Here is a 23,527-nt window from a genome sequence, read left to right as displayed (position 1 = left end):
GCAGGGTCCCGGGGCTCCGTAGGGGACATAAACCGCCAGCCTTTCAGTTAGAAGGCTCAGTAGATAAGCATTTCAAGACTGCATTGCATCATACAGAGGGACTCAGGGGCTGATTTAACATACACTATTTGACTTAATTTAGATCTTTAATGGAAAGAAAAGCCTTTTATTATCACCGAAGGAAAGAACTGCCAAACATTGTGAGGTTCGGCTGAAATATTAGAACGGATGTACGGGGTGCGAGTGTATTTCACTGCCTTACAGAATGGGGTGTTTAATAATAGTGGTTTCTTTAAATTTAGCACATGAATCTTAGATATTTGCACTCTGTAAATTATATGCTGTGGTTCAAGAAACTCCCATTTCTGTGTGTGTTTTTTAAAAATTTGTTTTAATGAAGTATGTACTGATTTTTAAAAAATGAATTTCAACTGTGATTTATGTTTATTTCATGAGCCCAGATTGGGGAGTCCGTGCCAGGAATGAACACTTTCCATCCTGTCTTTTGAGATACATAAATGTGAGCAGTAGCAGGGTCTGCTGACCTGATGGGCCCCAGCTCTGCGGGGCGTTTCCCTCAGTAGGCACCAGCCTGCTGTGTAGATCCGGCGACCGGCAGGAGTAGGGTAGGGACCTGTAGCCCTGGGAAGAAGGCACCCATGGGGGTCTGGGAGGAGACTCGGCCGCACTGCTGCACCTGTATGTCTGTGTCTTCCACGGGACCTGTACCCACTCAGATCGCCGAGGCACGAGATCAGCTGAGCTCCAATTTGATGTGCTCTCCTGTTTTCCCAGGACGTGGGGAGGTGTCATGGGCTGAATTATGCCCCCCCATTCATATGTTGACACCCTACCCCCCAGCATCTCAGACTGTGACGCTCTCTGCAGATAGGGTGTTTCTGGTGTTAATTAAAGTAAAATGAGATGATTAAGGCACACCATAGTCCCATGGGAGTGGTGTCCTCAGCAGGAAATGAGATCAGGACACAGATACACAGAGGAAGGCCTTGACAGATGCAAGAGGGGCCTCAGAAGAAACCAGCCCTGCTGACACCTTGATCTCGGACTTCGGAACGAAGAGAAAACAAAGGTCTGTCCTTCAAACCACTGAATCTGTGATACTTGGTGCTGGCATCCTGAGCAGACAAATACCCAAGCAAATCAGAATCTATAGGAGGGCGTGTGTCATGTGGAAAAGTGTTTTCCATATAACAATGTGATATTTAAATATGGAAAACAACAGTCAGAAAACCTTCAGTGGGAAGAAAAGCTGTAGGATTGACCAGATCCACGCGGTGAGCGGAGTCGTAGTGGTGGGTGCCAAAGCCGGAACGCGGCGACCGGTTATTGCCCTAGGCGGGTCACGGGCGAAGGTCTCACGGACATTATCTCTTTCAGTTCCTACCACAGTCCTTTGAGGTAGGATTGTTATCACCAACTTTGGGGAAACTGAGGCAATAAGACATCTGTGGGATTTCATACCAGCAGGGTTGGAGCCAGGGCTCAAAGCCGCAAAGTCCTGCTCTGGGCCTGTCCACGTTGCTGCTTTGCCCGTTTTGGGAGATTGGGGCCCCAGGAGGGGTATTTGTTGGATATATTATTATTATTAATTAAAATATATCGGCGCACACTACCCTTGGACACGGTTTGGTCCCGCCTCCAGAGAGAGGCAATAAAATGCATGGAGTGTGGTGAAGATGGTCACTGGTAATAATAATAACCAGGACTATTACAGGGTACGTAATGTATGTGAGCCCCGATCTCAGTAAGTCCTATACATGCTGCCTGTTCTTCTCGTAGCAGCCGGGAGCAGTTTTCCCGGAGCTTCCAAGGGATCCAGGGGATCACACCCCAGCCCCTGAACCCTTCACCACTGCCTCCTCAACAGGCCTGGTACTTGTGCAGTGTGGCATCTGTCATAAGGAACGAAAAGAGGATGGGTGACGTTTGGGTTTTGAAAACAGGAAAAACTTTCTCCCTTTTTTCCTTATTACAAGAGGGATTTATGATAAATGTAAACCATTTTAAAACCAACTCAAGGGGTGCCTGGGTGGCTTAGTAGGTTAAGCCTCTGCCTTTGGCTCAGGTCATGATCTCAGGGTCCTGGGATCGAGCCCCACAACAGGCTCTCTGCTCAGCAGGGAGCCTGCTTCCCCCTCTCTCTCTGCCTTCTCTCTGTCTACTTGTGATCTCTCTCTCTCTGTGTCAAATAAATAAATAAAATCTTAAAAAAAGAGGCTGCAAAGCAAAAACAAAAACAGCAAAACAACAACAAAAAATATTTAAAACCAACTCAAATCAAAAATAATTAAAACTTACCTGGAGTCGCATCCCCTAATGAGAATTACTGCTAGTGCTTTCTGTCTGTCTTTGTAGTCTTTTTACTTGGAAATATACTTTCTGTGACTGCATATATATTAATATTTTCCTTAGCAACAACCTTAGTTAGAAAAGAGCAAGGACTTTGGAATGAGACTTGGGTTTAAATCACAGCATTCACTTACTAGCTGCGTGACTTTGAACAAGTTATTTAATTTTTTTGTCCTTAAGGTAGGATAATAAACAGATAAAACTTAACTTCGGTGGGGTTTACAGTAACCCAGTGTATGTAATGTACTCTTTTGTAGCAACTGGCACACAATAAATATACAAACCATAACTTTAAAAAGAATCCATTTTTGAAACATGTCTTTGTTACTTAGCAACATATCCTTCAACAAACATTTGGTGCGCAGGTATGATTGGGATCATGTTTCCGTCTATGTCCTTGTCTGTTTTGACAACCCTTCTTAATGTCTGCATAGTATTTCATCAGTCCGAATCCCTGTGGTGCTTCATTTCCACTGGACATTTATCTTCCCCAGCTTTAAGCGCCATCGGCAATGCTGTTCTGTGTTTCTTTGCAACCTTGTCACAGAATTTTCCCCAGTGATCGCCGTTGCATTGGTATCAATTCCAAACGACTAGGGGACGGACAGGAATGGCATGGCTTTACGGCTGTTGAACCACTACCAAATCATCCCCTGCGAAGGCTGTGATCACTTACCCTGAACCCAGCTGTGCACGAGAGTGCCCGTTTCTTTCTTTTTAAAAAATTCCCTGTGCTGTACTTTGCACCTCCTTGACTTCTATTTGTGAGTTTTTGATGTAATATTAGGTTGATGGACACAAAAGAAAAATGGGGCATAATTATGCTCTGTGGGTCACTGACTCAAATCTGGCATCATAAAGGATGATCCGTGGCTCTGCGAATTGAGAGAGGAGAGACCGTTTGGGCGGCGGAATTCAGTTCACTGAGTGGCCCAAGCAAAGGTGAGAACAGCAGCTGTCCCACCAGGAGCCCTTGCCATGGGCCAAGTATTGGATGCATATGCGTTCAACCTGTGTAATTTAATCTGAGCAGCAGAGCTTTGGGCTGGGGATACTTGGGGAGTCTTTTTAGCTCCGTTTTATAGATGTAGAAACAGAGGCTTAGAGAAGATACGTGATTGGTCCAGAATCACGAATTAGCTTACTCCGGCAGAGCTGGGAGTTGAAGGCAGGCGCTCAGACTCTGGTTCGTGTTCTTGTCCTGAGGTATTCGAACTGGAGATGGACACAAGAGCCAGCATGGAAACCAAATGGGAGGTGAACATGGCGGCTGGCTGGTGTTGGGGGAACCCCACAGCGTTTCTAGCTCGTTGGAGTAGAAGGCAGGGCTTTGACAGACACAGGGAAGTGGGGAGGAAGAGCCAGTGTGGAAAACGTGAATATTCAGACTGTAACTATGGGGCCATGGAAACTGCGGCTGGAGGTCTGCCAAGAGATGTAATAACACCACTTACCCTGTTTTAAGGCTTCCATGCATTATTCCACTTAATCCTCAAACCACCCCATGACGTAGGAACTGTCACTAGCCCCCCAGTTTACTGCTAAGGAAACAGGCCCAGAGAGCCTGAATAACTCGGTACCGGAGTGTCGCAGCCGGATTCTGATGCTCTGGGCCAAAGCAGACCAGGAACCAGAACTCCGTGGAGAGTTTGCAACCTGGGATATATTTGTTGGAAGTGATTTCTCTCAGCTTTTGAACTTGGTAGCAATTATTGCCTGCAGAATTCAGCGAGCAATTAATTGTGTACTCCCCGTGACACAACTCTCGTTTAAATCCCGTGTTGTTATTTTACTTCTTCTGCTGGGAAGACAACTATGCCTGGATGTCCCTCCTCTCGGACTCCACACGTGTGTAGCACAGTTAAGCAGAGCCGGGCTCAGTAAACGTTTGAAGTTCACTTGAGGAATCTCCTCCATAGACTCTGGACAGGTGCCTTCCCGGGAAGGGAAGGGTTTGGGAAGGAAGGTGGCGACAGCGCGCAGGTTTGTGAGTCAGAAGGATATTGAGAGTACAGACGAGACCGAGAGAGCACTAGAATGAGTCCGTTTTGCATGGGCGGTCAGAGGACCAGATGGGTGCCTCCATGGCCCAACTCAGCCCCTCTCTATTCTCAGTGGGGGCACCTCATGCAGCTTCCAGGCCTCACTTGGTCCATGCTGTCATCCTTCCTGGGATCTGCCTGACTGCCAGCAGGAAGCCGAGGGCCTTAACGTGTAGGTACTCCCAGTAGGATTCTCACCCTTGTGTTCTGTTTGGGGTTTATCTTGGGAGCTATTTCAAATGTGCTCATGTTTCCCATTTGCACTGTTGGAAGAGTGGTCCTCTAGTCTTGGGTACCATTAGCGGGGAGATGTGGCTTTGAGAGACACACGGCTCTATCTCTTACTAACTGTGGCTTTGGGGAAAGGATGCAGCTTCTTTGAGCCTCAGTGTCCTCCTCTGTAAGATGGTAGCACTTACGGGTGGTGCTCTTGGAAGTCTTGTGAGAGATTGGGCACAAATGCTCAGTACCAAGCGTCAGGCACACAGCCAGGGCTCCACACACGGTGGCTGGTCTTAGAACTGGATGCCCTCAGGAGAATATCCAAAGGCCTCCCAGTCTGTCAAGCCACCAGGGTGAAAGGCCAGTGTGTTCCTTCTTTTCTTGTATTTACAACAGACATTTCACCACTTTGACGCTCTGACACTTTTCCTTGATGATTTGGTCCTAGTCATCAGCTCTTCTGCTCTCCTGAGGCTTTTCCAAACCACGTCATTTCATGCCCTGGAATGTGCACTTCTCTCTTGAAAGGAAATGTGGCCATTGGATGTTGGACGGCTCTGAGTCTGGTTGTTTTCTTCTTATATACTCATCATCCTGATCACTTATGTGCGCGCGTGCATGCGTACTTATGTGTGTGTGTTTGAAACTGTGAGAATTGTCTGGAAGTTCTTCAGTCATTTCATTAGTCATTTAACTTTTTTGGTTTTTAAGATTGAAGACAAATTTCTTGGAGGCAGTGGGTCAGATGGACGTGGCTGGTGGCGTAACCAGATCCCCGCTGAGTCAGCCGTCTGTTCAGACAACTAAAAGCTGAAGTATGCTTGCTGATGAGTCCCTGGCCAACGTCACATTACCTCAGCATTTCATTTCTGCTCCTGAGTTGTGGGAACTTGGATGCCTTTGTGGGTTGTTCAAAAGCACTCCCAAGTATTGAAAGGATTTGAGTTTTGAAGCCTGGAGTTGTCGGTTATCTCCTGATGTGGTGTTTTTCGATCTGAGGCCAAGGCATAAAATTGTGACATAGTATTGCTCAAAAAGGTAGGATTCACTGCCATTAATTTACAAGAAGGGAAACCTAGGCTCTGAGACACTCACCGACTTGCAAAAGGTCTCCAACAGTTGGTGGCCAAGCTGGGACACAGTTTGATCTTCTTACTAATTCATCATGCAGAAGCCACCCTCCTGGGCCTTGTCCTTCTGCTAAAACTATCTGAGAAGCTGTTGATTTTGGTTCCCTGACCTGGATTGGAAAGAAGATCTGAATGTCAGGGATGGTTGTTGCCTCACAACGCCCTCCTGGCCTTCTCCTCCTGAGACTCTATCTGATGTATCCCTGAAGCGTGTTATAACCTTGGAAGTCTGTTCAGTGTGCATATTCTCTGTTTTCTCTGTGTTGCGTACGTCATCCATCTTGGATGGATGAGGTGCCGTATGGGGTCGCTCTGGGTTCTAACGTCATCCTCTCCCTACAGCACCATACATGATGAAATAATCATGCTTAGTGAATGAGGATGTTTATCTTATTATGGTACCACAACCTTGACAGTTTTGCCTTTGTTTTTTAACTTCTTTAACTTGGGCATGAGTTTAGAAGATGATTTGAGGGTATGTGGGGATATAATTTGTTTCAACAAAGAATTTGGCCTCTTTGTTTTTATTCCTTTAAGTAATTTGTAATTAACCTCAAAGGCCTGTGGTAAGATGGCTTTTGTTTCTAGCTGGAATATGGGGACACAGAATTCTCTAGAAGAGAGAGTTGGCTCGACTGCTGTGGAACTTGATGTTTCATCCCACAGAGTGACTCTTGTAAACAGCACTTCAAAATCCTTCTTCAAGACCATTGGCTCTCTCAAAAAATATTTTCTTTTTTCCCTCCCTTAACTCTCATTATTCTTTTCTCTTTTCCAATAATGGAGGACTTTTCCTTTTTATATTTGAAGCTGCTACCTTTTTCTTAATTTCGAAGCAGGCAAAAGTCATCCCAGAGAACAAGTCTCAGAAGAATTGCACTTGATCCTGTGACCTAGTTGGTTTCTTCATTCTTTGAAAAGCTATTTTATCCCCACCCCCCCGCCATATCAGTTGTGTTTGCTGATTATTTAACCTTAACTTTTCACAGGAAATATAGATCCTTTAGCAAGACAAGCTCTGGTGTCCTCGCAGGTGGCTTGCCATGGAAGGCTTGAGTTTGCTGCTTCCTCCTTACATGGGGACCTGATACTGTAGTGTTTTCTCATTAGGAACATCATCCCTATGAATGTGATTTTCATTCTCATCCAGTGGAGAGGCTTTGCTTACCCACAGTGCATCTCAAGCTTATGAACAGATCCATGGGGCTCGTGTCGCTGGTGAAGGTGAAATAATATAATTTGTTTATCACCTTGAGTTGTTTACCATGGATTGTCAAAAATATGTTTTGAATTTAAAAGTGTGAAAAACAAGTGTGCTAGCTATCAAGAAAGCTCTCCCCTCAAAGTAAACATATTTATAGAGCAAGACTCAAAACAAAATACTTGATCGTGATAAGCCCAGCCAATGAAAAGAAAGTAAACATGTTTACCACAAAAGCCTTATAAAGAGCCCAGATGGCACCCAGCTCTCTGTTCTCTTGACTGTTCTTCCAGGGAGCTACTGAGGCTCCCCTGGGCCTCAGAGACAGAGGTGCCATTTGCCTTACCAGCAGAAGGCCCACCTCGTACAAGCCCCGCCCACTTAGCCTGATTTGCCAGTGGGATTGGAACATTAGTCTTCTGAGCCATTGAGTGGAAGGTGTTGGTGAAATTGAACTTGGAGTTTCCATGGTTCTTAAGTAGATACTTGTCACAGATTGGGTGCCAAGTAGGCTTATGGTGACTCTTCCTGGCTCCCTGAAAGGGCCCCAGATAAACACCACATGTCCGAACCTTCCTTCCCAGACACTGTAGTGTGGGTATTGAGGATATAAAACATCAGTCATTCCCAGCCCCTGCCTCACCCTGCGTATTCTGGTGAAGGAACCAAATAGCTTGAATAAGAAGTTGGTAGAAAAGATAAGGGCATCCTGGGTGATGCAGGGCATTTTGGGGTACTGAGTTTTATGGCGTGAGCCTTAGATGGCATAAAAGAGAGGGGCCTTAGAAAGGGAAAGTTGGGTGGTGAGGAGTTTTAGACTTGAGGTGGCAGTGGCTTGCCTCAGTATAGTCCAGGAGCAAGTTCAGGAGAAATGACCCAGTGAGAGGTGGCCCAGTGGGAAATTGTTCCTGAATTTCATCACTGAAGGTCTTAGAGGTGGAGCAGTTTCTAAAGGATGTTGAGATCTAAGTTTTGGCCATCCCCTCAAGTATAGAGGAAGTTGTAGTGGTTCATTAGCACTTAATGAGCCCTTACTGAATATGGGCAAATATAATGCCAATTTTCAGGTATAACTTGCCCAGAGTTGCAGCTGGTAAGTGGCATAGCTAGCATGGGACATACATGGTCTGTTCCACAACCTGTGTTTTAAGCTGTGGCACTGTACAGTTTCTCAAAGGCTTTGGACGCTTTCAGGGTAAAGAAGTTAAGATAACCAGGTGTGTATTCACTCATTGAAAAGTTGTTTTTTTTTTTTTGTTTTTTTCTTTTGAGTGACTTGTTTGTATCAGGCCTTATGTAAATATTAGCCAGGCTGTTGGAAGGACTATCTTCATGACTATTGAGGTTGATAGAAGTGGCCAAACTGGAAGGATCTAGACAGAAATTTGGAACCAGAAACTAAAATATCTGAAAAGGTGTGGAAGAGTGTCCTTGACACTTAGAATTAAAGACCATATGGCTGGGCTGGGAAAAAATGGTTCCCTCTCATGTCGTCATGAGAAGAAGGGTTTTGGGGCGGCTGGGTGGCTCTGTCGGTTAAGCACCCGCCTCTTGGTTTCAGCTCAGGTCACGATCTCAGGGTTGTGAGATCCAGCCCCATGTTGAGCTCTGTGCTAGGCATGGAGCCTGCTTAAGATTCTCTCTCTCTGTCTCCTTCTGTACCACCCTCCCCCTGCCTTAATGGCATGTGTGCTTTCCCACGCTTGCGCTCTCTGACTCTAATTTTAAAAAAGGGTTTTTGAAGGGTGAAGGAATCAGAGTGGAGAGGGATGATGTTTTTTTTTTTTTTCTTTCAGGCAGATGATGGGCAAGGTGGGCTATTAGCAGAGCAGTACTTTGTTTCTAAGAAAGGGACTTGGTTGCCTGAAGTCCTGAGATGTTGAGAAGAGGGCTTTGGGAAAAGTTGAGAAGAGTATCTTTAAGGAAAAAGGAAAGTTTCTGGATTTTTGATGATGTTGGTAAAGGAGGGCAGTGGGAAAAAGTGAGCATTGGAGCCAAGGTGAAGGATGAGTGGAGTTCCTCCAGTACAGAAAGGGGATTCTGGGGTTGCAGAAGGTAGCAGGATACTTAAGGTGCCCCTTACCCTTGGAGAGGGGGTTCCAGAAGTCACTCATCTTCCATGGTAGTGTTCAGACGTAAGCTAGGCTGCTTATTGAGGAGACATGGCAAGGGGACAGATAGAAGCCACAGGAAGACAACCCTCCAGGTTTTAAATGGATTGTTAAGATTTTTAGTGAAGAAAGAACAATAAGCAAACACAGAAAGTTTCTGGTTAAGCCTCAGTGAACTGGAAAAGTGATTACATGGAAACCATATTCCCCATGTGTTCTAATTAATCTAGTGGGTTTACTTAAAAGCTTGTTTTTGAGCATAGATACCAACAAGTCCTCTGATGCATTGAAAGAGCCTTGCTAGTGAAAGTTAAGCAAGAGCACAGTGGTTAGCACTAGAGAATTTAATTGAAGTGAAATCAGGTGGGCTTGCTGAAGCCAAGAATATTGGTGTAGTTGACCCATTTGGTTAAATTGGGTCCATTTTTACTAGAAACTTAGAACTTAACTCTTCTGACAGAAGCTTCTTTAGGGTACATTTGAGGTTAAAAACAAGTTTTTTTTTTTTTAAGATTTTATTTATTTATTTGACAGAGATCACAAGTAGGCAGAGAGGCAGGCAGAGAGAGAGGAGGAAGCAGGCTCCTCGCTGTGCAGAGAGCTCGATGTGGGACTCGATCCCAGGACTCTGGGATCATGACCTGAGCCAAAGGCAGAGGCTTTAACCCACTGAGCCACGCAGGTGCCCCGAACAGAAGTATTATTTGTTCTTATTTTCTGAGCCTTATTAATTGAGGCAAATTAGCATTTATTTGTGAGCTGACCGCACACCTTTTATTTTTTATTTTTTTTAATTTCTTTTTTTGCAGCCGGTGTGCTTTTTGAACCAGGTTCAGCATTGTCAGAAAGTCACTCCTGGGAGCTGATGATGGAGTCTGCTCCACCCACTTCTGTTCCCTTTCTATTTTGGTGCCATTTGCAACAAAAGAAACTAAGTTAATAAATTAGAGAAGGACTGAAGCTCTCAGAAATGCTCTCCTTCCCATCAGGTTGTATAACTGATGAGACAAAGTGGGCCCGCGCTTCCTGTAGCACATGGGACCTGAGGAACATCCGTGGGAACTGCCCAAGTTGGCCTTAGCCTTGGGGCTCCGGGTCTTCTGACTGAGCAGATATAACTGCCTAGAAAAGTAAACTCATACATTTATGGATGTCTACATTCATATGTACATTTGTGTGTGCGTGCGCATACACAGGTATGTCCATTTGTGTGTACGTGTGTCTATGTATATAGAGACATGCGTGTTTACATTACGTGACTATATGAAATTCCAGGTTTAGCAGTCTAAAACCAAGGGGGGGTATCCAGTTTTGACTTTGAGTTTTGTGTTGGGGTCCCCTTGGGACAAAGGGGGCTTTTCCCTCTTCTGGGCCTGGGAGGCCTAGAGAAGTGCAGGTAGTGGTTACTGGAATGTGGAGACTGCATCTTTATGGAGAGGGCTCCCTGGCAGGAGCTGTGACCTTTCATAGAGGGACTCTGTCAACCTGCATTGCCGGGAGGAAGCCCCGCTGGAAATGCCCCATCTTCTCCATCCTCCAAAGAGGAGACCTCCGTTGGCTGGGAAGCCAGAAGGCCAGGGCGCCTGTTGATATCGTCCACACGGGGCAGCCTTCCAGGACACAGAGCAGGGTGGGGGTGGGGATGTTGTGCAAAGGATCTGGAGAGGCATGAGGAAAGCCATGCACCGGATTTTGTTCTTTGAACTTCTTTTGGGTTGACACTGCCATATTCACTCAGATAACCCATGGGAGAGGTCAGGGTGGCAGAGCGGTTCCCAGGTCTTCAGGCTGGCCAGGAGGCATCTGACCCTCCAAGAGGGGTACTGAATGTGTTGTACCGACCCCAATAGCACCAGCTTCACTTGGGAGCTTTCTAGAAATTCTCAGGCCCCACCCTGGGCTTCCTGAGTTAGGCACACCGGTGGAAGGCCCAAGCCACCTGTGTTTTATTAGCCCTCCTGGGGACTGGAGTGCTTCTTCAAGATGGAGAATCACTGCGGGATGTCCGGCCATGTTGGATGGTCAGCAGATGATGACAGTTTGCCTAGATGGCCGCTGGGAGCTTGCATGGAAACGCCAGGCGGGAGTTTGTGGTGTGATGAACCCACTGTTTTGCACTCCCCAGACTTCCAGTCCCTCCTTTTTTAGGAGGTTTCTTAGGATGCCAGAGAAATGGAATAATGCATTACACTTAGGCCACGGGTGCTAATAGCTAATGCCGTGCCTTTAATTTCCAAGTTGTCCTCAGCCATACAAGGAAGTACCAGGCCCAGCCCTAGACTTTTCAGAGGTTGTTTTTGAAAAGCAGATGCAAATGCAGCCTGGGAGCTTGTTGTTTTCCCGGTGCCTGGCAGTGTTTGGTAAACAACTTGATTGCTAGGTCTTGGCCTCAGGGAACCACAGCTGCTCTCCCCAGCTCCCTGCAGACTTTTGTACGGAGCAAGGATTGCTTCAGGGAAAAATAAACAGGGGAGAACAAAACAAGTAAACACCAGGGTTGTTTTGTGGCTGTCTCTACCTGTTTTCGTGGAGCTGTTTTGCAACCACAGGCCCTGGGCTTTGGTTCCTCTACTTAAAGAAAAAAAACAAAAAACAAAAAAAACAAGGCAGGACCCCGTGGTGTGCCTGGCCTCTTTCAGCATGGTTAGATTGTGGTGTGGTCGCAGGATCTGGGGAGTCTGGGTCACAGCCACGGCAAGAATATATGCATTTTTAAATATGTAAATGGAAAGGGAGCAAAGCTTCATTCTTTCTAATGACCCCCAAGATGGTAATCTGGTTTTTCGAATCTCTAGGAAAACAGATTGAATATGGCACAATTAATATTTCAGCACTTCTAGGCTTTTCTCTAAAATAATGTAATGGGCTTTTAATTTATTGCAGCTCCTGATTAGTGGGGTTGAGGCAGGGCTGCTACTGACCCTGGAGCCAGGGTGCTCTTCTGGGGCAGCAGCAAAAGGGAAGACAGCAAAGTCCTGGGACCTCTTGGAGCTGAGCCCCCCGCTCCCTGAATTCTTGGCCCTGAGGGGGTGGAGAGCGTGGCAAGGACCCCACCTCATCCTGATACCTAGGGGGCATCTGGCCGAAATGCAGATTCCTGGGCCCTGACTCTTTGGACTGGGCGTGGTGGCAGGAATATGCATTTCAAGCCCATGTCCCTGGATGGCACACTCAGGTTTGCAGAGCAAGGCCTTGGTGGTGGGGAGTGTCTCCGTGTAAATAAGGACCTGGGCTAGGGGACAGGTGATGTGCTGCCAGACGTTTAAGTTTATTTTTATGTAAGAAATGTTATTTTTGTTTTTGAGACACGCTCATCATTTTGATGCATTTATTTTTCATTGACTCATGGGTTCGTTATTTTGGCTCCCCCTTTCTTCTTAAGTCAGAGAAGTCATTTTCTTTTGGCCTGAAATACATCTTTCTGAAGGTCCCTGTAGAGAGGTGATGAACTTCTGTTTGTCTGAAAAGATCTTTATTTCATCCTCGTTTTTGAAAGGTATCTTTTTTTTCTGGGTATACAATTCTAGGTAGACTGTTTTTGCCTCTGGGTAGTTTTCTGGGTAATTTATTTGGATATCTGTCTTCTCTTCTGTTTTTCTTTTTTCTTTTTTTTTTAATTTTTAGATTTTTTTAAATTTCAGTGGCTATATTTTCTAGTTTCTGGAGTTTGGAGTTTGGTTAGAGTTACAGAGCTTGTATCATATATGTATGTGTATATATATGTATTGTATATAGTGTGTATGTGTGTATGTAGAATGTACTTAATAGGATATATATTCTAAATACATATAAAAACTATAGTATATCTTGTTTATATAGTATTTTGGTTAGATCTATAGAGCTCGTATTTTATAGTATTTAAAGGTATATATATATATTACATAAATGTATGAATTCTAGTGTATGTGTATTTTTATGGTATATGTATTTTATAGATATGTACAGCAGATACATATAAGAATTATAGTATGTATTATTTATATAGTAGTTTGGTTAGAGTTGTAGAGCTTGATGGAGATAGAATTCAGTTCTGGGTCTCTTGGACCCTTAAAACATATACAAAAAAATCCCCAAAATTGTTCCACAAACTGTAATGGTAGTTGTTTTTTTTGTTTTTGTTTTTATTTTTAGTTTTTAATTTATTTTATTTTTATTATTTTAAAAAAGATTTTATTTATTTATTTGACAGAGAGAGAGAGAGAGATCACAAGTAGGCAGAGAGGCAGGCAGAGAGAGAGGAAGGAAAGCAGGCTCCCCACTGAGCAGAGAGCCCAATGTGGGGCTCGAACCCAGGACCCTGAGATCATGACCTGAGCTAAAGGCGGAGGCTTAACCCACTGAGCCACCCAGGTGACCCAGTTTTTAGTATTCATTTTTTTTTTTTTTTTAAAGTGGGCTTCACACCTAGCATGGGGCCCAAACTCACAACCTGTGAGATGAGTACCTGAGCCGAGATCAAGAGTTGGATGCCTAACCGACTGAGCCACTCAGGGGCCCCATGGTTTTTTATTCTCACCTGTGCCTGGTAACTTCCATGTTTTAGGATATCAAGCAAGACAGCACTAATGAGTATACCCTTAGAGCACTGTTTGCCCAGCCTGTGTCTTAGATGGGAACCTGTAACTTCTTCAAGCAAAAATGAAAAGAAAAGCTCCACGAACTCTCCCTTTAGCCCTCCCTCCTCCCTGCTGTTTCTTGGGGTGACTTGCCTTCTCCTCCCCACCTCCAGGCCTCTGAATTTGACATTCTGGTTTGTGAAATGCCTTTTCCACCGCATCTTCCAGTTCCTTCTAAAACTTGCTCAAGATAATTCCTCTGGAATACCCTTACTTGTCTAGATACCTACTCTGTTTTTCTGTGTTCAGCTGTACAGCTTCTCTGCGCTTCAGAATCCTTCTAGACTCACAGGCGTGGCATGACTTCGGCAGTCATTTGGCACAGGACTTGTAGGTTCGTTCTTTCTCTCCTTTCTCTGTCTCTTTCCTTTCTCCTTTCCTGCCTTTCCCTTCCCTTCCTTTCCCTTTCCTTTCCTTCTTTCCCCTTCCCTTTTCCTTTCCTTTCCTTTTTCATGGGTGCTGTTAAAAGATTTGCTGCTATCTTTGAAAAATGATGAAATTTCACAAAACAGTAACCTAGATCACTGCCTTCCTTCATACAGTTGAAAGCTCGTGAAGCCTGGACTTCTTTTCCGCTCTGGCAACACTTGGATTGTGGCGGGCACTGGCTGCCCTCTTTAAGATGAAAAATTTTTCCAATTTTCGTCCTTGTGCCTTGCCCCCTATTCCTTACGCCTGGTACATTTTGTTCACTTGCATTGTCTGTGTGGTCATTGTGCGGGGACCTCAGCTTTCCCTGTGTGAAGCAGGAAGCTCAGGGTCAGGGAGGCTGAGTATTTTCTACAAGACCCTCCAGCGAGCTTGAGTCAGAAGGGTGTCGAGCACAAGGTAGGCACTCAAAATGTTTCTCTTATTGTATTGGCTGGAAAAATACAGAGTGCTCATGAGCGCCCACTTTGTGGAGTCAAAGCCCTGCTACTGTGTGATCTTGGCCAAGTTACTAAGACTATGCCTGCGTTTTCTTACCTGCTTATTAAGCTTATAACATTGTCTACCAGGAACTTTGCTGTAAGAATAGAAGTAAATGAAAGAACTGTGGTAAAATACTTAAAACCATATCCAGCACATAGTGGGTTTTTAGTCCCTAGCAATTGCATTTTTGTAGGCCGCTGAAGAATGAATTCTTTTCAATTGTTGATTCATTTGTTGATCTGGTGGATCTGTCTGGAGTGCCTGGCATGAACCAGGCATTTTTCTCAAGTTTTGGAGTAGAGTGAGAGAATAAAACAGAGAAGTCCCCTTATCTTATGGGGCTTAGATTCAGGTGGGGAAGACCAGTGAATAAATGAGAAAATTTATAGATTACGACCAAAGCTCCGGAGAAAGCAAATAGGATGATTTCACGGAGAGTAACCAGGGATCTAGCCTAAGTAGGTAGGTAGGACAGCCATCTTGAAGTGGCCTTTGCCCCTAAGACCCAGTGAAGAGAAGAGCCATTTGTGTAAGGAGTGAGCTCAGGGCATTTCAGGTAGTGGGAGAAGCTTGTACTCCAGCCCTGGGACAGAAGAACACAGCTTGCTTGAAATGGAAGGGAGAAGGGAGGCCACTGTAACTTGTAGTTGGGGATTGGGTTGGTGGCTGGAAGTGGCAGAGAAGTAGAAAGTGACCAATTTGCAGGGCCTTGTAGGCCACAGAGAGGAGTTTGGTTTTTATCCTCAAGATGGTAAACAGTCTCAGCCCGTTTCTTTTTTGCTGGGTGACTCCAAGTTATGCTTGTACACACAAATGTTTGAGAAACACTCAGGTGCTGATACGTTTGGGCAGACGGCCACAGTAGTTGGAGCTGTCCTTTGTGGAGAGAAATGGAAGCCTTCCGTGGGCACCCAAGGGGTGCTGTCAGCCACCGAGGGGGGGGCAGCTCACCAGGGTCTGGCGCTGGTGCCAGGGTGAGAATTCTTCTGTGCATGTGCAAAGCCTTCTGCCTGTAGCACATCTTCAGCGTTGATGGCAGATTGACATAAGAATGGTACGTGATAAAAATCTTTTTGATTAGGAATTTTTAAAGGAGAAGCAAATAGTTTAGCTTATTTGGAATAAGTATTCTTTATCGAAAACCCTGAACAAAGCTAAGCGGTGGAAGGGACTTGGGGAACATGAGTTACTGCCCTGACCTTGTCCATGAAATAGCTGGAATCCTGAGATATTCAGTAGCTTTCCTGGGTCCACACAGCTGATGATGAGATCAGGTCCAGCATTCAGGCTTTTTCACTTGGACCACCTGCCCATGACATGGTATGTTCCCTCTTGGGGGAAATATCTCCCTGAGTCTTGCTCCTTAAGTAACTCATAGACATTTTTAGAAATATTTTGGAGGAGAAATGAGGTTCATGATTGCTTAAAAAGAATTTTAAGGTAGTATTGTTTAAATTTTCATATATTTTCATCCTCTGGAAAAGATACTTACTAGGAAATGGTATACTTATCCACGTAATATTTGAGTTAAAAACACCTTCTTGTGACCTGAGCACTCTATAATGAGACCTGGTATTTTTTTAATGCTAAAGTAAGTAAAAGGGGTGCCTGGGTGGCTCAGTGGGTTAAAGCCTCTGCCTTCAGCTCAGGTCATGATCCCAGGGTCCTGGGATCGAGCCCTGCATCCATCCCGCTCTCTGCTCAGCAGGGAGCCTGCTTCTTCCTCTCTCTCTCTGCCTGCCTCTCTGCCTACTTGTGATCTCTGTCAAATAAATAAATAAAATCTTAAAAAAAAAGTAAGTAAAATACTTGGCTCAAGATCTGCAGTAAACAGCAATCTTTTGGTGTATATGTTGAAGTCATTGGTAAACGCATCTTTCAAAACAGTATTTCCGGTTCATATTTGATAGCATCACATTTGATATATTGATATACCCTCATTTTAAAGGTGTTTTCCCCTACCTCTAGATTCTATGTCTGCTTTGCTGTTTTCAAGTTTAAGGAAGTGGTGGTTTTAGAAGCTACATCTTAGTTATGTGTAAAAATATTTTTGTATTGCAGTGTCCCAGGACCTTTTGCTGACAATTCCAGTTTCCAAAAAAAAAAAAAAAAAACCACATTTGGGCGATGGTGAGGGCTTCGATCCCTTCTCTGATTTGCTGTCAACCATGAACGGGTGGATGTGATGCTTGCTGGCCAAAAAGGTAAGTGCATGTTTATGAGTATTTGTCTGAAAATTCACAAGACAGAAACGTGGCTGAAGGGGTCACACACAGTGCAGGAAACCGACAGAAGACCTAAGTTCATCAGAACAATGGCACACTGAGGGTGTGAGATTCTCATCTTGAAAGAAGAAAGCAGCTCCGCTGTTGTTTTCTGCCGTAATGCTCTCGGATAACTCCTGGAATGATCTGAGGATTTGTGAAAGGCACCACAGGACACGGGAGAACTTTTGTTTGTTTGTTCATGTGCATTTTTTTTTTAATTCCTATGATCCACGCGCATAACTGAAAGAATAATTGTTTTTTTGGTCTTATAATCACTCAGCAAACAATGAATCACCATGGACTACAAGTATAATGATCTCATCTTGAGTTTCAGAGGGAATTTAGGTCTGATTTGTTCACTAAGAAGGTCTCATCCCCAGCTTTCCCCATGAAGAGGGTTCTTGAGAAAACTGCTGTGGGCTTCAAAGATTTTCAGAAAGACTTATGAGCATTTTTCTCAGTCATTGTTCACCTCAGCAAGTTACTCATTGTAATCGTTAGGGGAGGGCGGGAGGGACGTGATGATCTTTCTCTCTCACACGTGTTTTCTGTATTTGATAGCATCTGCCACGTTCTTCGGCAATTGGCGTCTCTCTCACAGCAACGAGCAAGCAATTGTGACTTGCCTGTATCAGAGGAAGTAATTGGTCGAGGCCAGGTGTTCCAGATAAAAAGTCTGACATCATTCAGTGGTGGCTTTGTCGTAGGACGAGGTCACTTTTGAGGGGAGCCATTTCATTTCAGGTTTTGCATTCAGTGGCACTTAATGATGAGAGAACCATTGGCATAAACTCCATGTCCTTTGTCTTAGTATGATTGCATTCAAAACATTCCTTTTATGGAGGGAAGGGTAGTGAGGGAGGAAGAACATTATGTTGGTATTGGGAGGTCCAATAGTTACCTGACATGGGGTGGGTTAGTCTCTGTTGTGATTTCCTACATTTACAACGAAGCAGGTGGGTTAGAGTACCCTGTTTGTCAGTGCTGACAAGGCCCTAGAAATCGTCCGTTTCAATGCCCACATTTAATAGATGGAGCAGCCGAAGCCCACAGAGTCTAACTGAGATGTCTAAGTGCTTGGCCTGGTTGGGCCTGGAGCCTACTTCTTTTGTCCTTAAGGATCTTTTTTCTAGTTTTTCTGTTAATAGAGGTTGAGACATCTAGCCTGTGCAGCTGCGTAAAAGTTCTCTGATAAGTGTCTTCTTAAGAAATTGTTATGCATTTAGTTATTGGGACAGATTCGAAAAGATTTTATTTTATCTATTTTTTAAAGTGGGCTGTACTCTGGGTTCCAGTGTACGGCTTGACTCAGGACCATGAGATCAAGACCTGAGCTAACATCAGGTTGAGCCATATACCCCAAAGATTTTTATAGTTAGAGACCAATTTGACCTTCCCATGTCATAAGTTAAAAAAAAAAAGGAGCCCTAGTGAAGCACTTAAAACAGTTAGTATTGACTAGTTGATCCACAAAGAACCTGTGAGCTCTAAAATTTGCTTCTGCTTGGGCTGTTTTGTTACTCCATTCTGCTGAAGCTTCAGATAGAGGAAACACGAAGTCTTCTATCTTCCTGACATTATTCCTTTTGGCAAGAAATAAGGCAAATAGTAAATAGTAACACAGGAGGCAAGGATGTCCACACCAAAATGAAATGGTTAACAGAGGCATGAATTTAGAGCTGATAAAGATCCTCCCTCATATTTCTTGGATGCTGTTGGGAAGTACTTTGACTTCTTGCCTGTGAAGTTGCTTCGAGGGTTTTCCACTGCTACACAGCTATGATAGACTTCTGCGGTTGGTCTGTTGGTCAGTGAGCAGGTAGCAAGCATTATGAAACGTTATATCTTTGCAGATCTGGGTTGAGTTGAGACAAAAGCCTGGGCCTGCCTCAGATACACAGGAGAATTAATAGAAGTGGTGGGAATTCTGAAGTTACTGAAATAGTAACAAACTCAGACATGAGATTACCTGTCATCTCTGTCTCCAGTATTGAGAAAGCCTGACTCAATCTCATGGTCATAAAATTGATGTATGAAGTTTAACAAAACCACATGAATGGATTTATTAAAGATAGGGTTCATTTTATTCATTAATTTTGTTGTGTGAGGCTATATGAGAAATCATACTCAAGAACTATAATGAAAATGATCTCTCTTTTGAATTGATAAGATGGTCTTGTCGAATACCAGGTTTTTATATTAAGGAAGTGTTTTTGTATTTATCAGATGGTAGTAAACGTCCCTTCACTATATTTTTCGTAGGAAGTGGAAGTCCCTGAGCTCTGATGAGCTGGAGCATGTGTTTTGATTTTCAACCCTCTTCTTCCTCAAAGTACACCTCCAAGATTTGCCCAGAGGGCTAATTCTCTTCCTCTGTGATGCAATAACCCGACTTCCTGTGTATTATGTATCTGGCATTTAGTTAGTCCTTTCATTGTCAAAAATATAGTCACAGCCCTGTGGCTTTTAGAACCTTACAGTTTTTCAAGTAACCAAAAGAAGCGCCCATTGATGGTTACCACTGATAATTTGAAGTCTTCAGGCTTGGAATAAACTCTAATTCTGTGTGCAGTGTTTCACGCTGAGTGTCCTCATGGTAGACAGAGTCACAGTCATGGGGGCCAGGCAACCAGAACAGTACATTGCTGCCCTCACATGCAAGGCAAGTGAACTCATATGAGGAAAGGTTTGGACAAATAGATCATTGTGGCAAATTCTTAAAGCCAGAAAATGGGTAATATATTCAATTTATGTTGGTGATAATCGTGCCTGCTTAGTAAATTACTTTAGATGCAAGATAACAGAGGAAAGACAGGCTGAGCACTTGAGGTCTCTCTTTAGGACGGTTCTTTAATGCCACTGTTCGCCAGCAGGGAATCAGAGTTGGCTCCTGTTTCCCTGGCGTGAAGCTGAAGTTGGTATGGATACCTATCTGATGCACATCACGAGGCTCCCGGAGTGGAGAGTGGTTAAGTCTGCTGCATATTTAATAGGCAGTTAGCCACAGTGTTATTAATAAATGTGATAATAACAGTCTGGATTTGCATATAGAGTTTTCCTGAGAAGAGTGGAGTAGGGATGGCACATTGCTGGCTTGTTATTCAATCTCTATCTTGGCATTGCCCACTCCCTATCAGTAAGCTATCTTCTGCTGGAGGATCCGGTGTAAGAATGCAGCACCATGTGACATTGTTTTGTCATCGATTGTTTTTCCTTCTTGACCCACAGTTCCTTGTTTGATCTCTGTCATAATGAAATTCCTAGCTTTTAACCTTCTCGGATAAGGGAAAACCATAGGAAATATTTCTTCCCACTTCTTACGACTTGAGAATGGGCTACGTTTTGGCTGGGAGTTCCTTGCTTTTGTATAAAATTTGAGTGCGTTTTTTTTTTTTTTTGTCATGGGTTTTGGGGTGCGGTAGTGGTGGTGCAGCTTCCAGGAAGAGGTGGGGGCAGGTAGCAGGTGTTTTGGGACTGGAAAGCTGTCTGATGGGCTCCCCTCCTGAGCTGTCTTGTGCTGGAACCTGTCAGTGGGCAGAGCCACTTTGTTGTGCTTCAACTTCCAGGCCCTGAAATTCTGAGTTTGGAAAAGTAATTTTAACAATTTAATAAACTACATAATATGTTTTATAAGCTGGAGCGAATGATCTTAAGTATTTTGGTCTCTTTCATAACACGATGAACCTAATATTGGTAAAAATACAGATCTTCACTCATGCCATAAAGAGAGGCTAGATTTAATAAGTGGTTATGAGTGCTGACAGCTGCCTATCAGATTGTATAACTGGGTTCCAGCATGCGAAGACAGTGTCAACTTACATTTTATCTCCCAAGTATTTTCGAGGCGTTTATTTTGCCTTTCTCTCCAGTCCCTAACCTAATAGAAGTAACGTAATTGGCTGAATATTTTCCACACAGCTAATTGGCCAGGGGCCAAGGTGGAAACCATTGTCTGGCTTGATGAAGATCAGAAATTAACATGACATTTACGTGGCAGTAATGGAATATATTAGTAATCTAGTCATTCAGGACGGTGAGAGTGAGAGTGTCCATCCTTTTCCTGTCCATAAGCAGCCCAAGGAGTTCTGAGGGTGATGAAGGAAACTCCACTGCCCGCCTCCCTCCCCAGCCCCCGTGTACTGCACAGAAGTGGCCAGCCAACACCTAGGTCACATTTACTTTCTAATTCTTCAGACAGAACTGTGAGACAAAGTAATGAATTATTCCGTTTGTCAATTAGAAAATAAAACCCACTACTATTGTAAGATTAAATTCCAATTAGAAAGTTGCATTTAATTCAGAAGCTATAACATTGTTTTAATGAATCCTGTTGGAGATGACAGTTTATGTGAGATAAATTTATATGGTGTAGGTAGATATAAATTCATTGGATAATGTTAAACATGTTACTTCATATATATTAGCTGTGAAATTTATTTCTTCTCTAGTTATATCCCCAAGGAGGTAGAGTCAGAGGGAAAAACATATCTTCAAAGAAAGAGCCCTTTCTGTCCTTTCAGATACTTGCTCGAAATCAGCCTTTTCTCACTTTTATTAAAAAAAAATCTGTTAAATTTCTGCATTAACTGAATTTATGATTCTTGGTGTATGCTATTTATAAAATTGAATATAGGTTTTATGATATAGGAAATTAGTCTAGGAATGAGAATATGATCCAATTTTGTAATAAAGGTAATCTGCATTTATATTGCAGATAGGTTCCATTCCCCTCTAAGCCCCTTATGGGATTATAGACACATTTTTCTGGACATACAAATTCACTGTCGAGTAAACTTTTAATGTAGCGGGCAGGCTTTTGTTCCCATGACATTTACACAAAGCCTCACATCCCTTGCCTAAATCAAGGGTGGCGAACATTCCTGACATACTTCGGATCTTACATTTTCCCCACTCCTGCCCATTCCTGCGTCCTTGACAGACATCACTAATTGATCACAGTCTGTCTTCTGCTGAGTGCTGATGCGACCTCAGAATTACTCCGCTTAAGTTCCTGTAGGCAAGTCTACACATTCACCGTAGACACGAGTACAAACACAGTAATGTCAGGCAAGTGACTTTTGACCCATCTTTGTAGTTTTTCTTTGTATACCCAATACTTACCTGGATACCTGGCATCCAGTGTTTAAGCAGTGTATGTTCTCTTAATGAGAGACTCTCACACACACAAGTTTAGCAGTTATCCGGTTATGTAACCGTTGGCTTTTTAACATGCGTCTGCCATAATTGTATGATGTGAAGTAGTTTATTTTCCACCTTTGATCTGGTTTTGGTGTTACGTATGTGAAGCATTATAGTTTTGTAGGTTTTTTTAATTAAAAAAATTTTTTTTTAATTCTATAGCTTTGGAAAAGATAAAAAAGAGACCATTCTCACTCTCTTATTACCTGTGCATCAACTGAGGCTAAAACCTAGCAAGGAAGTGGTGGGGTGAGAATGAAACCCAGACTCTCACTCTCCAAGTGTAGTTGCTTTCTCAAAGGGAAGGGCACCCACATGTACCAGGTGCTGACCGGTGCAGGGCAAGTTCCTTGCAATTTCCTTTTGCATATTAATCTTGGTTTTTATCAATACACTGAAGCAAGCATTCAACTATTATATTTCAAATGATATCTTCCGTGATGTAAAATTCTGGGAACTTAAGTTACATTGCGTGTTGTTTTTGAAAATAATCTGTTTTCTGTTAACTTGGTTCAAGCAATGCACAGAGACCAAGAGAAGGAAATTTCCACTTAGTCTGGGTACAGGCTGCTGGGGTACCCTGTTGAGAATTGCCATCATTTTAATTCCTTGTTAAAGAAAAATGAGCAATTAGTGCATTGAAGCCCCATTTAGTTAATTTACATTTTAATTTCACTTCATTTTGTTTGACTATTTGTGTTGTGTTGGTCATGGAACCAGAGTTCTGGAAAGTGATGGTAGGTGAACACATGAATTGTTAACCTCTCAGCGCATGTCTATAGGATGATACAGTTGGCCTTACTCAAGAGTGACAAAATCAGTGGGACCCTTCGTGGTCTATTCTGATGGTGGTGCTTGGATTTGCTGTACATGCTGTTCCCCCCAGCTCCAGCGGCTTGACTGGAATAGGGTTGTGTGATGAAATCTTTCTCATCCCTTTCTTTGTGTTCCGTGAGATTTAGTGATGTTTGTCACAAACAATTATAGCACCCATTCATGAGGTGTTACGTTTTCCTACAGTGGCTTGGATATCACATTAGTTATCTTTTTAAAAATTCTAACAGTGTCTCTGTGTCCTGGATATTATTATTTTGGTTTTATTATTTGTTTGTTTGTTTTGAGAATTTTATTTATTTATTTGAGAATGAGGGAGAGAGAGCACTGAAAAGTGGAGGAGGGGGCAGAGGAGGGGAGAGAGAGAATGTCGGGCAGACTCTGAGCAGCATGCAGAGCCCCATGTGGGGCTCGATCCCAGGACCCTGCCATCATGACCTAAGTGCAAACTTAACTGCCTGAGCCACCCAGGTGCCCCTGGTTAGATTGTTGGGAAGAGGGAAGCCCAATGGCTTGGTCACCTGCTCAGGATCACGTAGCAAGTTTTATAAAGAGGGTTTACCTTAAGGTGGGCCAGTTTCAAAGCTTGTGTCTTCTCCACGAGGGCATGCTGCCTCCTCCCC

General features: G+C 43.6%; 1 protein-coding gene across 4 annotated transcripts in view; it reads left to right on the top strand.

The window, feature by feature from the left end:
- FOXP1 (forkhead box P1) overlaps window positions 1–23,527 on the top strand; it is a 576,422-nt gene that overhangs the window by 68,552 nt on the left and 484,343 nt on the right. For all 4 annotated transcript variants that reach the window (XM_032867389.1, XM_032867390.1, XM_032867391.1 and 1 more), the window contains exon 2: window positions 16,666–16,808. The gene's annotated coding sequence lies outside the window, so the exon portion shown is untranslated. The remainder of the gene's footprint in view (window positions 1–16,665; window positions 16,809–23,527) is intronic.

This window comes from Lontra canadensis, unplaced genomic scaffold (genome assembly GCF_010015895.1).
Source record: "Lontra canadensis isolate GAN:19392208 unplaced genomic scaffold, GSC_riverotter_1.0 scaffold34, whole genome shotgun sequence".
In the NCBI taxonomy this organism is placed as follows: Eukaryota; Metazoa; Chordata; class Mammalia; order Carnivora; family Mustelidae; genus Lontra; species Lontra canadensis.
The sequence above is the reverse complement of the archived record's forward strand: the minus strand, read 5'-3'. Positions and strand labels throughout refer to the sequence as shown.